We start from the raw sequence: 9,955 nt of genomic DNA, 5'->3' as shown, positions 1-9,955 counted from the left end.
TTTTCACATGAGGTACTTAGCATAGGTTTTCTCTATTCGTTCGGAAGATGAAGTAAACCAGGAGAATTCAGGTGACCCACCTTAGGACACTCAAAGGTGTGTGACAGAGCCACAGACAGACGAGAGGGCTGATTCCGATTCATGCCCTTTTTTCTACATCTGATGGCTCTGGGAGTTTGCCAGTCCCAGCGTAGGGTTCTCTCCATTTCTCCACGCTTCTGTGGCCAGGAAGTAGGGAAGGAAAAGGTGGAACCATGTCAGAACAGCACTGGGGCAGGTGAAGCTTTCCACACTAAGGGAGCTGACTGTCCAGTCTAAAGTCCACCAGCTTATTTCCCCCACTTCCTCCTTCTTGCTGTTTGCCTTTCAAGTTCACCACCTTTCTTGTATTTCTAGATCAAAAGGGTGATCAAAGGAGAAAAAGTGAAACTGCAGCTCACTGGTTAAAACTGCTGAATGGAATGTGGAATTTGTGATTTAACATTGCTTTCTCATTATCTTCTGTTGTTCCTGGGGCTTATGGTTAGTATTTGCATCACCAACTCTTGTTGAGATTACAGACCTACAGGATGTCTATTCTAAAGAGGAAATAATAATGGCAAACGGCTTTTACTACATGTCAGGCATCATTCTAAGTGCCTAATATACGTTAATTTATGTAATCCTTAACAAAAACTTTGTGAGGTAGGTAATAGTATTATCTCCATTTAGATGAGGAAACTGAGGCAGAAGAGGTTTAAATCACTTATTCGAGGTTATACAGCTAGTAAGTGATAAAAGAAGGGTTCAGTACTTTGCCCCAAGTGGTTCAGCTAGTAAGTGGCAGAACTGAGATTTGAGTCTGCACAGTCTGGCATCAGAGAAAAGCTTACGGATTACCAAAGAGGAATGGACTGTGGTAAAGTCAGAATATGACAGATGGAATCTTGTGGTTTTCTTTTAGAATGAGTGTTGGGAGAACTTTTATTGAAAACTTACAATCAAGTTTGAGCTTTGTTTTTTAAATCTAAAAGGAGTGTCAGGGTATAAGAGGTCTTACAAGGAAGTTCCTACCTGTAAGTCTCAAGTGTCATACTCTCTTAAATTCTATCATTAACATATCAAACCTTTGAGTTTTCTTTGGGTTCAACTGTTAGATATATTCTTAAAAGACTAATGTATTTTTTTTAATAATTACAATAGACATTTATTTAAAGTAATAACATTGCAGCTCAAATAATTCCAAATTGTACATTTCGGGTTTACCCAACTTCTTAAAAATATTTGAGGGCAGCTGCAACCACAGATATCAACTCCATGATTATTTATTTGCCCATTCTTCTCTTTCCCGAATAACTTCTTTCAGATATGGTTCAAGGTAGAATTTATCCTCCTCATATTTTGTCCACTGCTCTTTAGGCAAGACCTGGTGCCTCATGGTCAGGTCCAGTGCTCTCTTAATGCGAAACATCCTGTAGTTATAAAGGTTCTCAGGAAGCCTTCTTATGGCCTCTTTCACATCATCATTCTCATATGTTGTATCATCTTGCGTTAGTCCCAGTTTATTGAACCCTGCAGCATTGTAATACCATTTTCAAATACCCTCCAGCCACTGGCTTGATGCTGCAACCGCAGGCCAGCTCCCCATTTTGACCTGAGACTCTGAAAAGACTAATGTATTAAACTAAATGACAAAGGTCAGTGACTTAGTAGTTTTGAGCAAAACTAACCAAGTGAACCTAGAGCCTACTGGCCAGCTAACTTCTTTCCTTCCCTACTCCTTTCCTCTGTTCTTTGGTTTTGCTTATGGCTGCACTCCAAGTAATACCAGCAGCTTGTAAGTGTCCTCAAAAAATAGATTTCAAAAGAGGAGCAGGACATTTTTATTTCATGCTTGTTGCCAAGTTTCATTAAGCTGTTTTGCTGGATTTTCCATTTATTCCTCTGTGATTTTGGTGTAAATTTATTACCCAGCCAACATGTGGGCCAGTGCTTCTTTTCAAGCTTATGCTAATTGATAACAGAAACCAGAGCTGGAAGTTGGACAAGACAAAGCTGCAAATGGAACACCGGGTGGCGAAGGGGGCACATATCATGTCTGGAGATAATGGTAAGCATGCTGGTGACCTGAGGTGAGGTACAGTGGGTGGGACCGGCCCAGGAAACACTGGAGACCAGTGGGCACGCACTGAGGGAGTGCCTGCTTGCTCAGGGTTGGGCACTGGGCACTTTGCATACAGTGGCAAACAAATTAAAGACCTCGCTGGCATCCTTCCTGATTCCTGAATTCAGATTTTAAAATGAGGCAATATATGGAATTTTCGAAAAGTCTCTATTGTGATGAATTGTTCCTCAGAACTCCCTAACAGCATGTCTTACCAACCTTAACATACACTTACCAAGTTGTGATTTCAGACAAGCCTGATGTAAAGTTCATTTGTTTTATATTCCTCTTACTACATACAAAAGGAAACACACATCACAAAGACAAGAAATATGATTATTTGTTTCAAACGCTACCACAAAACATTTTCATAAAGTATGTAGTAGGTATTAAGGTGTTAGGTGCTTTGAGTACTGAGCAGTTAGCTGTAGAAATTTGTCACCAGAGAAACTCAGATGGAAAGCACCTTGCAGATAAAATCTGGAAATGATTGGATAAAATCATTAAAATCAGTAAAATGAGTGGATCACAATGGTTTTCTTGGTGGCCACACAATCAGGATTAAGAAACCATGGGACTGGGAATTAGTCTTCTTGGGCTTGACTCCTGCTTTGCTGTGAAACAGTGGGAGGTCCATGTTAGCCTCTCTGTTAGTGTCTCACTGGCCCACCTCACCAGGGATAACAAGCATTGTATATAATGATGAATGGGAAAGTATCTTGGAAATTGAAACTTTGTACTATTTAAGATACTGTTGTTAGTTGTTAATTCTAGTTCATAATACAATTTTTTTTCTTCTTCTTAAGTAAGCTCCATGACCAGCATGGAGCCCACGGTGGGGCCCAAACTCATGACATGAGATCGACCTAAACCAAGATCAAGAGTCTGACACTCAACCGACAGAGCCACCTGGGCATCCCTAGTTCATAATATAATTTAAATGAGGCTCATTTATTCTTTGCAAATGGATTCTTTCCTCTATTATGATAATACTGTTGATAATATTTATATATTTCAAAGATTTAATTTTTTTTAATTTTTTTTTTTTTAACATTTATTTATTTTTGAGACAGAGAGAGACAGAGCATGAGCAGGGGAGGGTCAGAGAGAGAGGGAGACACAGAATCCGAAACAGGCTCCAGGCTCTGAGCTGTCAGCCAGAGCCCGATGCGGGGCTCGAACTCACGGACCGCAAGATCATGACCTGAGCCAAAGTCGGACGCCCAACCGACTGAGCCACCCAGGCGCCCCAAGATTTTATTTTTCTAAGTAATTTCTACACCTAACATGGGGCTTGAAGTCACAACCCCAAGATTAAGAGTCAGCATTCTCTACAGACTAAACCAGCCAGAAACCCCTCCTTTAAAAAAAAAAAAAGATTTTATTTTTTTAAATGGATAATACTTATTTAATTAACAGAAATGTGATTTGTCCACAGACAAACAGCAAGTAGCAGTGCTGCAGCTGGGGCCCTGATGAAGTTTGGGGAGATCTATGAATATCCTGATTCACAGCCTGTGGTACTTTCCTAGGGTCTTCAGGTTAGCTGCTTGGGGTCTCACTTCCTCTTTAATTATGTATAACTGGCTTCTTACTCTGTAGAGTTACTATTTTCTAACTAGTCAAGAGAGATAACTTTCTGGCTTTAATACATCCCCACCACATTTTTACTGGTCATGGACTGTTTCTTCCCATATGGGCATCAGTATCTGGGTCCCAACCTATATCCTATTGATTTTATAGGTACTGCAGGTAAAAAGGTATCCCCTAGTTTATGTCTACATCCGTATGTACAGACCAGCCTAGGTCTTCAGGGAGGCTCTATTTCTGGTGGTCTGAGGAGCTGAGGAAATTGCCATAGGAGGTATCTTCTTGGAGTGACCACAGAGAGCCAGCCATGCTCTAATGGCTCAAATGGTTCCAGGCCCTCTCTGAGGAACCAGAATTCTCATCTGGCTTAGATCCCCAGGGCCTGCAGAATAGCCCCGAAACAGCTGAGGGAACCTTAAAACTGATCAGTGTCAGACATTTTCCAGGCTGAGCTGCATGGATCGTTAGTCAACTTTGGGGGAGAGTTGCAATTGTCATAAACCTTGTGCTCCCAATATATGACCCCAGGGTTCTTCTAGGACATCTCGAGTATATCCTGGACTCTCTGTGATAGAGACTACTTGTTCGCAATTTGCTGTCTACCAGAGAGGCACTGGCAGCCCTGAACCTGACTCTTTTGTCAGGCTGGGGCTTTTCCTCATAGAGTCCTGATATGGTCAGTCTCATCCTTGTTATAAGTTTCTTTCAAATACTTCATATTTCAAAGCCCAGCTCAAATGTCACTTTCTTTTCCTATAGGCTCCCAACGTGAACATAATAAATTACATACATATATACATACTATACCATACAGTGCTGTGTGCCCATAGTACTTTATCCATACTTGTAGTGGAATTCTTAACACATAGTGTCTAAAACGTGTCTGCCTTTGTGCTTAAAGGGAGCTATAAACTTCTTAAGAGTAAAGACTACATGTGACTCATTTGATCTATTTATATATTTGCAAGGTCTCACATCATGATTGGAACATTCATGTTTATTGCCTTAAATTCTTTTCAAGGCCAATGAGATGGAAATCAAAGATAGTACCACTCTTTTCCTGATTAATTATTTCAACACATTTATCAAAACCTACTAACATGTTATACACCAGCCTGCCATGAAGAAGCAGTTATGAATAAGATGCACATATGATTCCCCTACAGGGAGCTTATAGTTGGGTAGTCTTCTCTATTTTCATGCCTTGTTGTCCCTGATAAATCAATTGTTGCTTCTGGTGGTGGTGAGCTAAGCCAGACTGTTCCTTCTCACTCATCCAGGACATGGACATGTGTTGCTGATGCTGGTGGTAGAAGCAGCAGACAGTGAGCAGAATTGTACCCTCCCCTTCTGACTGTGTTCATGATAATTGTGGCATGACCAATCATCATCTACTCTTGCCTGCTCTCCCCAAAGGGAACTCTAGATAAGTTCCGTAGCAGTGGATAATGACAGATTGGATCCTGGGAGCCTAGGCTTGACATCCTGGAGTAAAAACTCTGGGTGGATGGAGCCAGAGAGTAAGGAGGGTATCAAATCCAAGAAGCCAAGTCTATTTCAAATCCAAAGGGCAAGCATAAGATAGAAAACAGGGGGCCGTTTTAGTTTAGAAAACTAGAGTTCAAAGTTTAGAGGCAATATTGGACAGAGATGAAGCTGAAAGGTAGGAATGGAGCTGGAGGTTAAGAGCTGGTTGATGTATCCAACAGTTTTGTGGTAAAGAGGTAAGATGTCAATAATTTTCTGTTCTTGAATTTCTCAGCTTGCTGAGAGATAAGGGCTGGGCTGTTTGGAGGGTGATGTCAGCTTTATGGCTGAATAAGATGCCCATAGTTTGTGTCCTTCTCCCAACAACAACAATGTAGCATCCATCAGAGTGCCTTCGTAGAAGCTGTGGGATCCAGTACCACATGCCACAGGATCTGGGGGGAGACTTTGCCCATCCATACATCACATAAAAGGCATATAGATGTTGGTCCCAGCTGTGGACTGTGAACTGGCTCTAGCCCTTTTTGGGCTGCAGTCCAGGAGCCCCCGGAAAACAGTCTTCAACAGTCACCCACAAACAAAAGAGCCAGGTTTCCAGTGGAGAAGTTCCAGCGCACCATAGAAACAAAAAAAGCATGAGTTTGGATGCATTGGAAGGGGTGAGAGGAACAGTTTGATTTTATCTGTATCACTTCTACCCCAAGGCAACACAGTTTAGGGCCAAGAGAAATCTTCTTGGCCTTTGATCTCTCCTGTAGAGGAAAAGGAATGTGTGGGTGAGTATCTGGCTTCTCCAGCTGTATGGGACACTGCCAAAGAGGCTCATTTCTCTCTTCTCCATCCAGAGTACTGAGTCATGAGCTCCATGACTGAGGGGGGCAGGAAAAGTTGGAAGAGCAACAATCTGAACTCTTGGAGAGCATGAAAGAGATGTGGATCCTACTGTGTCACAGATTCCACCAAGAAGACTGCCCATGAACCACTAAGGACTCTTTGCTAGTGGATTCCCTCAATTGGCCCGTAGGTATCCCCACTGCCTCAATGCCCCACACTGTGAGTGCATTTCTTAGCATAAACCTTACAGGCCTGGAGAGAGTGGTATGATATATTCAAAGTGGTGAAAGAACAAAACCTGTCAATCAAGAATTCAGAAGGGTACCTGGGTGGCTCAGTCAGTTAAGTGTCTGACTTCAGCTCAGGTCATGATCTCAGGGTTGGTGAGTTTGAGTCCCACATCAGGCTCTGTGCTAATAGCTCAGAGCCTGCAACCTGCTTTGGTTTTTGTATCTCCCTCTCTGCCCCTTCCCTGCTCGTGCTGTGTCTCTCAAAAGTGAATAAACATTAAAAAAAATTCAGAAAAGGAGAGATAAAGACTTTCACAGACAAACAAAAGCTGAAGAAGTTAATCCCCATTAGACCTGCCTTACAAAAAATGCTGAAAGGCGTTCTTCCAGCTGAAGTGAAAGGATCTAATTAGTAACATGAAAATAGACAACACATTGGTAAAGCTAAGCATATGGTCAAATTCAGACTAATACTGTAGTGGTGGTGTGTTAACCACTTTAGTATAAGATCAAAGGACAAGAGAACTAGAAATAACTATAGTTAGTATAATTTGTTAATACACAATATAAAAAGAAGTAAATTGTAACATCAAAAACAAAAGGGGAGGGGTAGAAAGGTAGACCTCCTATGTATAATTGAAGTTAAGTTGCTATAAGTTTAAAATGGACAGTTTTAGTTACGAGATGTCTTATGTACACACATCTTGCTAACCACAAAGCAAAAACCTGGAGTAGATTCACAAAAGATAAAAAGGAGAATCAGCGAATACCGCAGAAAATCAATTCACGGAGGCAGGCAGAAAGAAAGGAAAAAAGGAACAGTGGAAGTACAAAACAGCCAGAAAGCAATAAGTAAGGTGACATTAGTAAGTTCTTACCTACCATTAATTATTCTAAATGTAGGTGAATTGAATCCACCAGTCAAAAGACAGAGAGTGGCTGAGTGGATGACATAACAATACCCAACTATATGCTACCTACAAGAGACTTTCCACTTTCAGAACACACATAGGCTTCAAGTGAAGACATGGAAAGAGATATTCTGTGCAAGTGGAAACCAAAAGAGAGCAGGAGTAGCTATACTTCTATCAGACAAAATAGACTTTAAGCCAAAAATGGTAACAAGAAACAAAGAAGGTCATTATATAATGAAAATAGGTCAATTCATCAACATGTTATTACAATTATTTATGTCCTCATCACTGGAGCACCTAAATACAGTAAGCAAATACAGATCTGAAGGCAGAAATAGACAAAATGATACAATTAATAATAGGGGACTTTAGTACCCTTTCAACAATGGATATAGACAGAAAATCAGTAAGGAAACTCCAGACTTGAACTATACCTTAGACCAAATGGATCTAACAGACATATACAGAATGTTTCCCCCAACAGAAGTGCAATACACATTCTTCTCAAGTGCACATGAAACATTCTCCAGGATGGATTATGTGATAAGTCACAAAACAAATCTTAGCAAATTAAAGAATATTGAAATCTTAAGTATCTTTCCTGACCACAATAATATGAAACTAGAAATCAATAATAAAAGGAGGAAAGATGGAAAATTAACAAACATATGGAAATCAACATGCTTGTGAACAAGCAATGGGTCTAAGAAATCAAAAGCAAAATTAAAAAATATGTATCTTTAAACAAAAATGGAAACATAACATACCAAACCCTATGGGATGCAGTAAAAGAGGGAAGTTTATAACAATAAAGACCTACATTAAGAAAAAAGATCTTGGGAATGCAAGCTGGTACAGCCACTCTGGAAAACAGTATGGAGGTTCCTCAAAAAATTAAAAATAGAACTACCCTACAACCCAGCAATTGAGCTACTAGGCATTTATCCATGGGATACAGGTGTGCTGTTTCGAAGGGACACATGCATCCCCATGTTTATAGCAGCACTATCAACAATAGCCAAAATATGGAAAGAGCCCAAATGTCCATCGATGGATGAATGGATAAAGAAGATGTAGTATATACACACAATGGAGTATTACTCGTCAATTAAAAAGAATGAAATCTTGCCATTGGCAACTACGTGGATGGGACTGGAGGGTATTATGCGAAGTGAAATTAGAGAAAGACAAAAATCATATGTCTTCACTCATGTGAGTACTTTAAGAGACAAAACAGATGAACATAAGGGAAAGGAAACAAAAATCATAAAAACAGAGGGGGACAAAACATAAGAGACTCGTAAATATGGAGAACAAACTGGGGGTTGCTGGAGGGTTGTGGGAGGGGGGATGGGCTAAATGGGTAAGGGGCATTAAGGAATCTACTAATGAAATCATTGCTGTACTATATGCTAACTAATTTGGATAAAAATTTAAAAAAATAAAATAAAAACAGAAAATACCCACCCAAAAAAGAAAAAAGAAATATCTTTATCAGATTTCACACCATAAGCAACTACAAAGAAGAATAAACCAAGCCCAAAGTTAGCAGAAGAGGGGAAATAACAAAGAACAGCAGAAATAAATGAAATAAAGACTAGAAAAATAATAGAAAAAAGTCAGTGAAACTGAGTTGATTTTTTAAAAAGAAAAGTGGTGGAGGTGTTAACTAATGCTACCTTAGTAATCACAGTATATAAATGTATCAACTCAACGTGTTGTACACCTTAAACTTACACAATGTTATATGTCAATTCAATGGTGCCCAGTCTTATGGGTGCAAGAGAAGAATTGTAAAGCATAGCCCTTGTCCTTTAAGGAAACTATTGCTTAGCTGTGAGAAAGGAATCACACTTAAAAAAAAAAAAAAGAATGGAGTAAGATGGGGTTGAATTTAATTAAGAATCAGAAGACTAGAGACCCAAGTGGAAAGTGGCTGGGCTGGTGTGAGCTGAGGGCATGGGATGGCTTTGTGGGCCTTGAGGCACAGGCTCATTCACAGCCATCAATTTATGCCACACAGTTCTTTCTCATGTTGGGAACCTCAGTGAGGTCTGTGCTCAGGCCATAATTTACATGAAGAAAGATAAGGTTAACAGTAGGATGCTCAGAATGCAGCTTTAGTCCATTCAAATTTTTTTTTTTTCCTAAAATACCTTATAAAGAAATCTCATTTATCATAGAAATATTCTTAGCTCTCATACTTCAACCATGGGAAAGCCAAGAGCTACCCAAAGCTTTTTGTTTGGCCTAAAAGTCGTGTATAGTAATGTCAGCTGCTTTGATGTTGGCATTTCACCACAAGTGGATGACACAGGTCAATCTGCCTTTGGGACTGGGAGAGTTTCCCAGCTCCACCTGGAGCCTGACTCACCTCATTGACCTCTGTTGCTCTTTTTGTGGCATGTTTTCCGTTCTGCTAGATTGCCTTTCGCTGACTAAAAAGATGGTTGCTCACCACTGAGGCTTGTGCAGGCACGTAACTGTTAGTACTAAGCAAGAGCCCCACGTGTTCTGGTGTCTCTCCCCAAGTTCTGCACATTTAACACTTGCCTTTGTGTTATGAAGCATGGAGTTCCTTTGATGCATAAAGTAAGATGTTCTCATTAATAACTGGCTTCCCTGTCCTTGCTTTGCTGTCAGGAGAGAACTGGATGATAAAACCTATGATTTATTTGGACTGGCTCCATTAAGAACTGACAGAGTGATGATTTGATTCCAGTAATGCTTTATTCTTACTCCATGTTTTGACTATC

The 9,955-nt window shown here is 40.2% G+C and overlaps 1 pseudogene; it reads right to left on the bottom strand.

Annotated features, from left to right (window-relative positions):
• Window positions 1-1,175: 1,175 nt before the first annotated feature.
• Window positions 1,176-1,627, bottom strand: LOC109262081 (cytochrome b-c1 complex subunit 7-like; annotated as a pseudogene).
• Window positions 1,628-9,955: the final 8,328 nt, after the last annotated feature.

This window comes from Panthera pardus, unplaced genomic scaffold, assembly GCF_024362965.1.
Source record: "Panthera pardus isolate Hobbes unplaced genomic scaffold, ASM2436296v1 HiC_scaffold_16, whole genome shotgun sequence".
Lineage (NCBI taxonomy): Eukaryota > Metazoa > Chordata > Mammalia > Carnivora > Felidae > Panthera > Panthera pardus.
The sequence above is the reverse complement of the archived record's forward strand: the minus strand, read 5'-3'. Positions and strand labels throughout refer to the sequence as shown.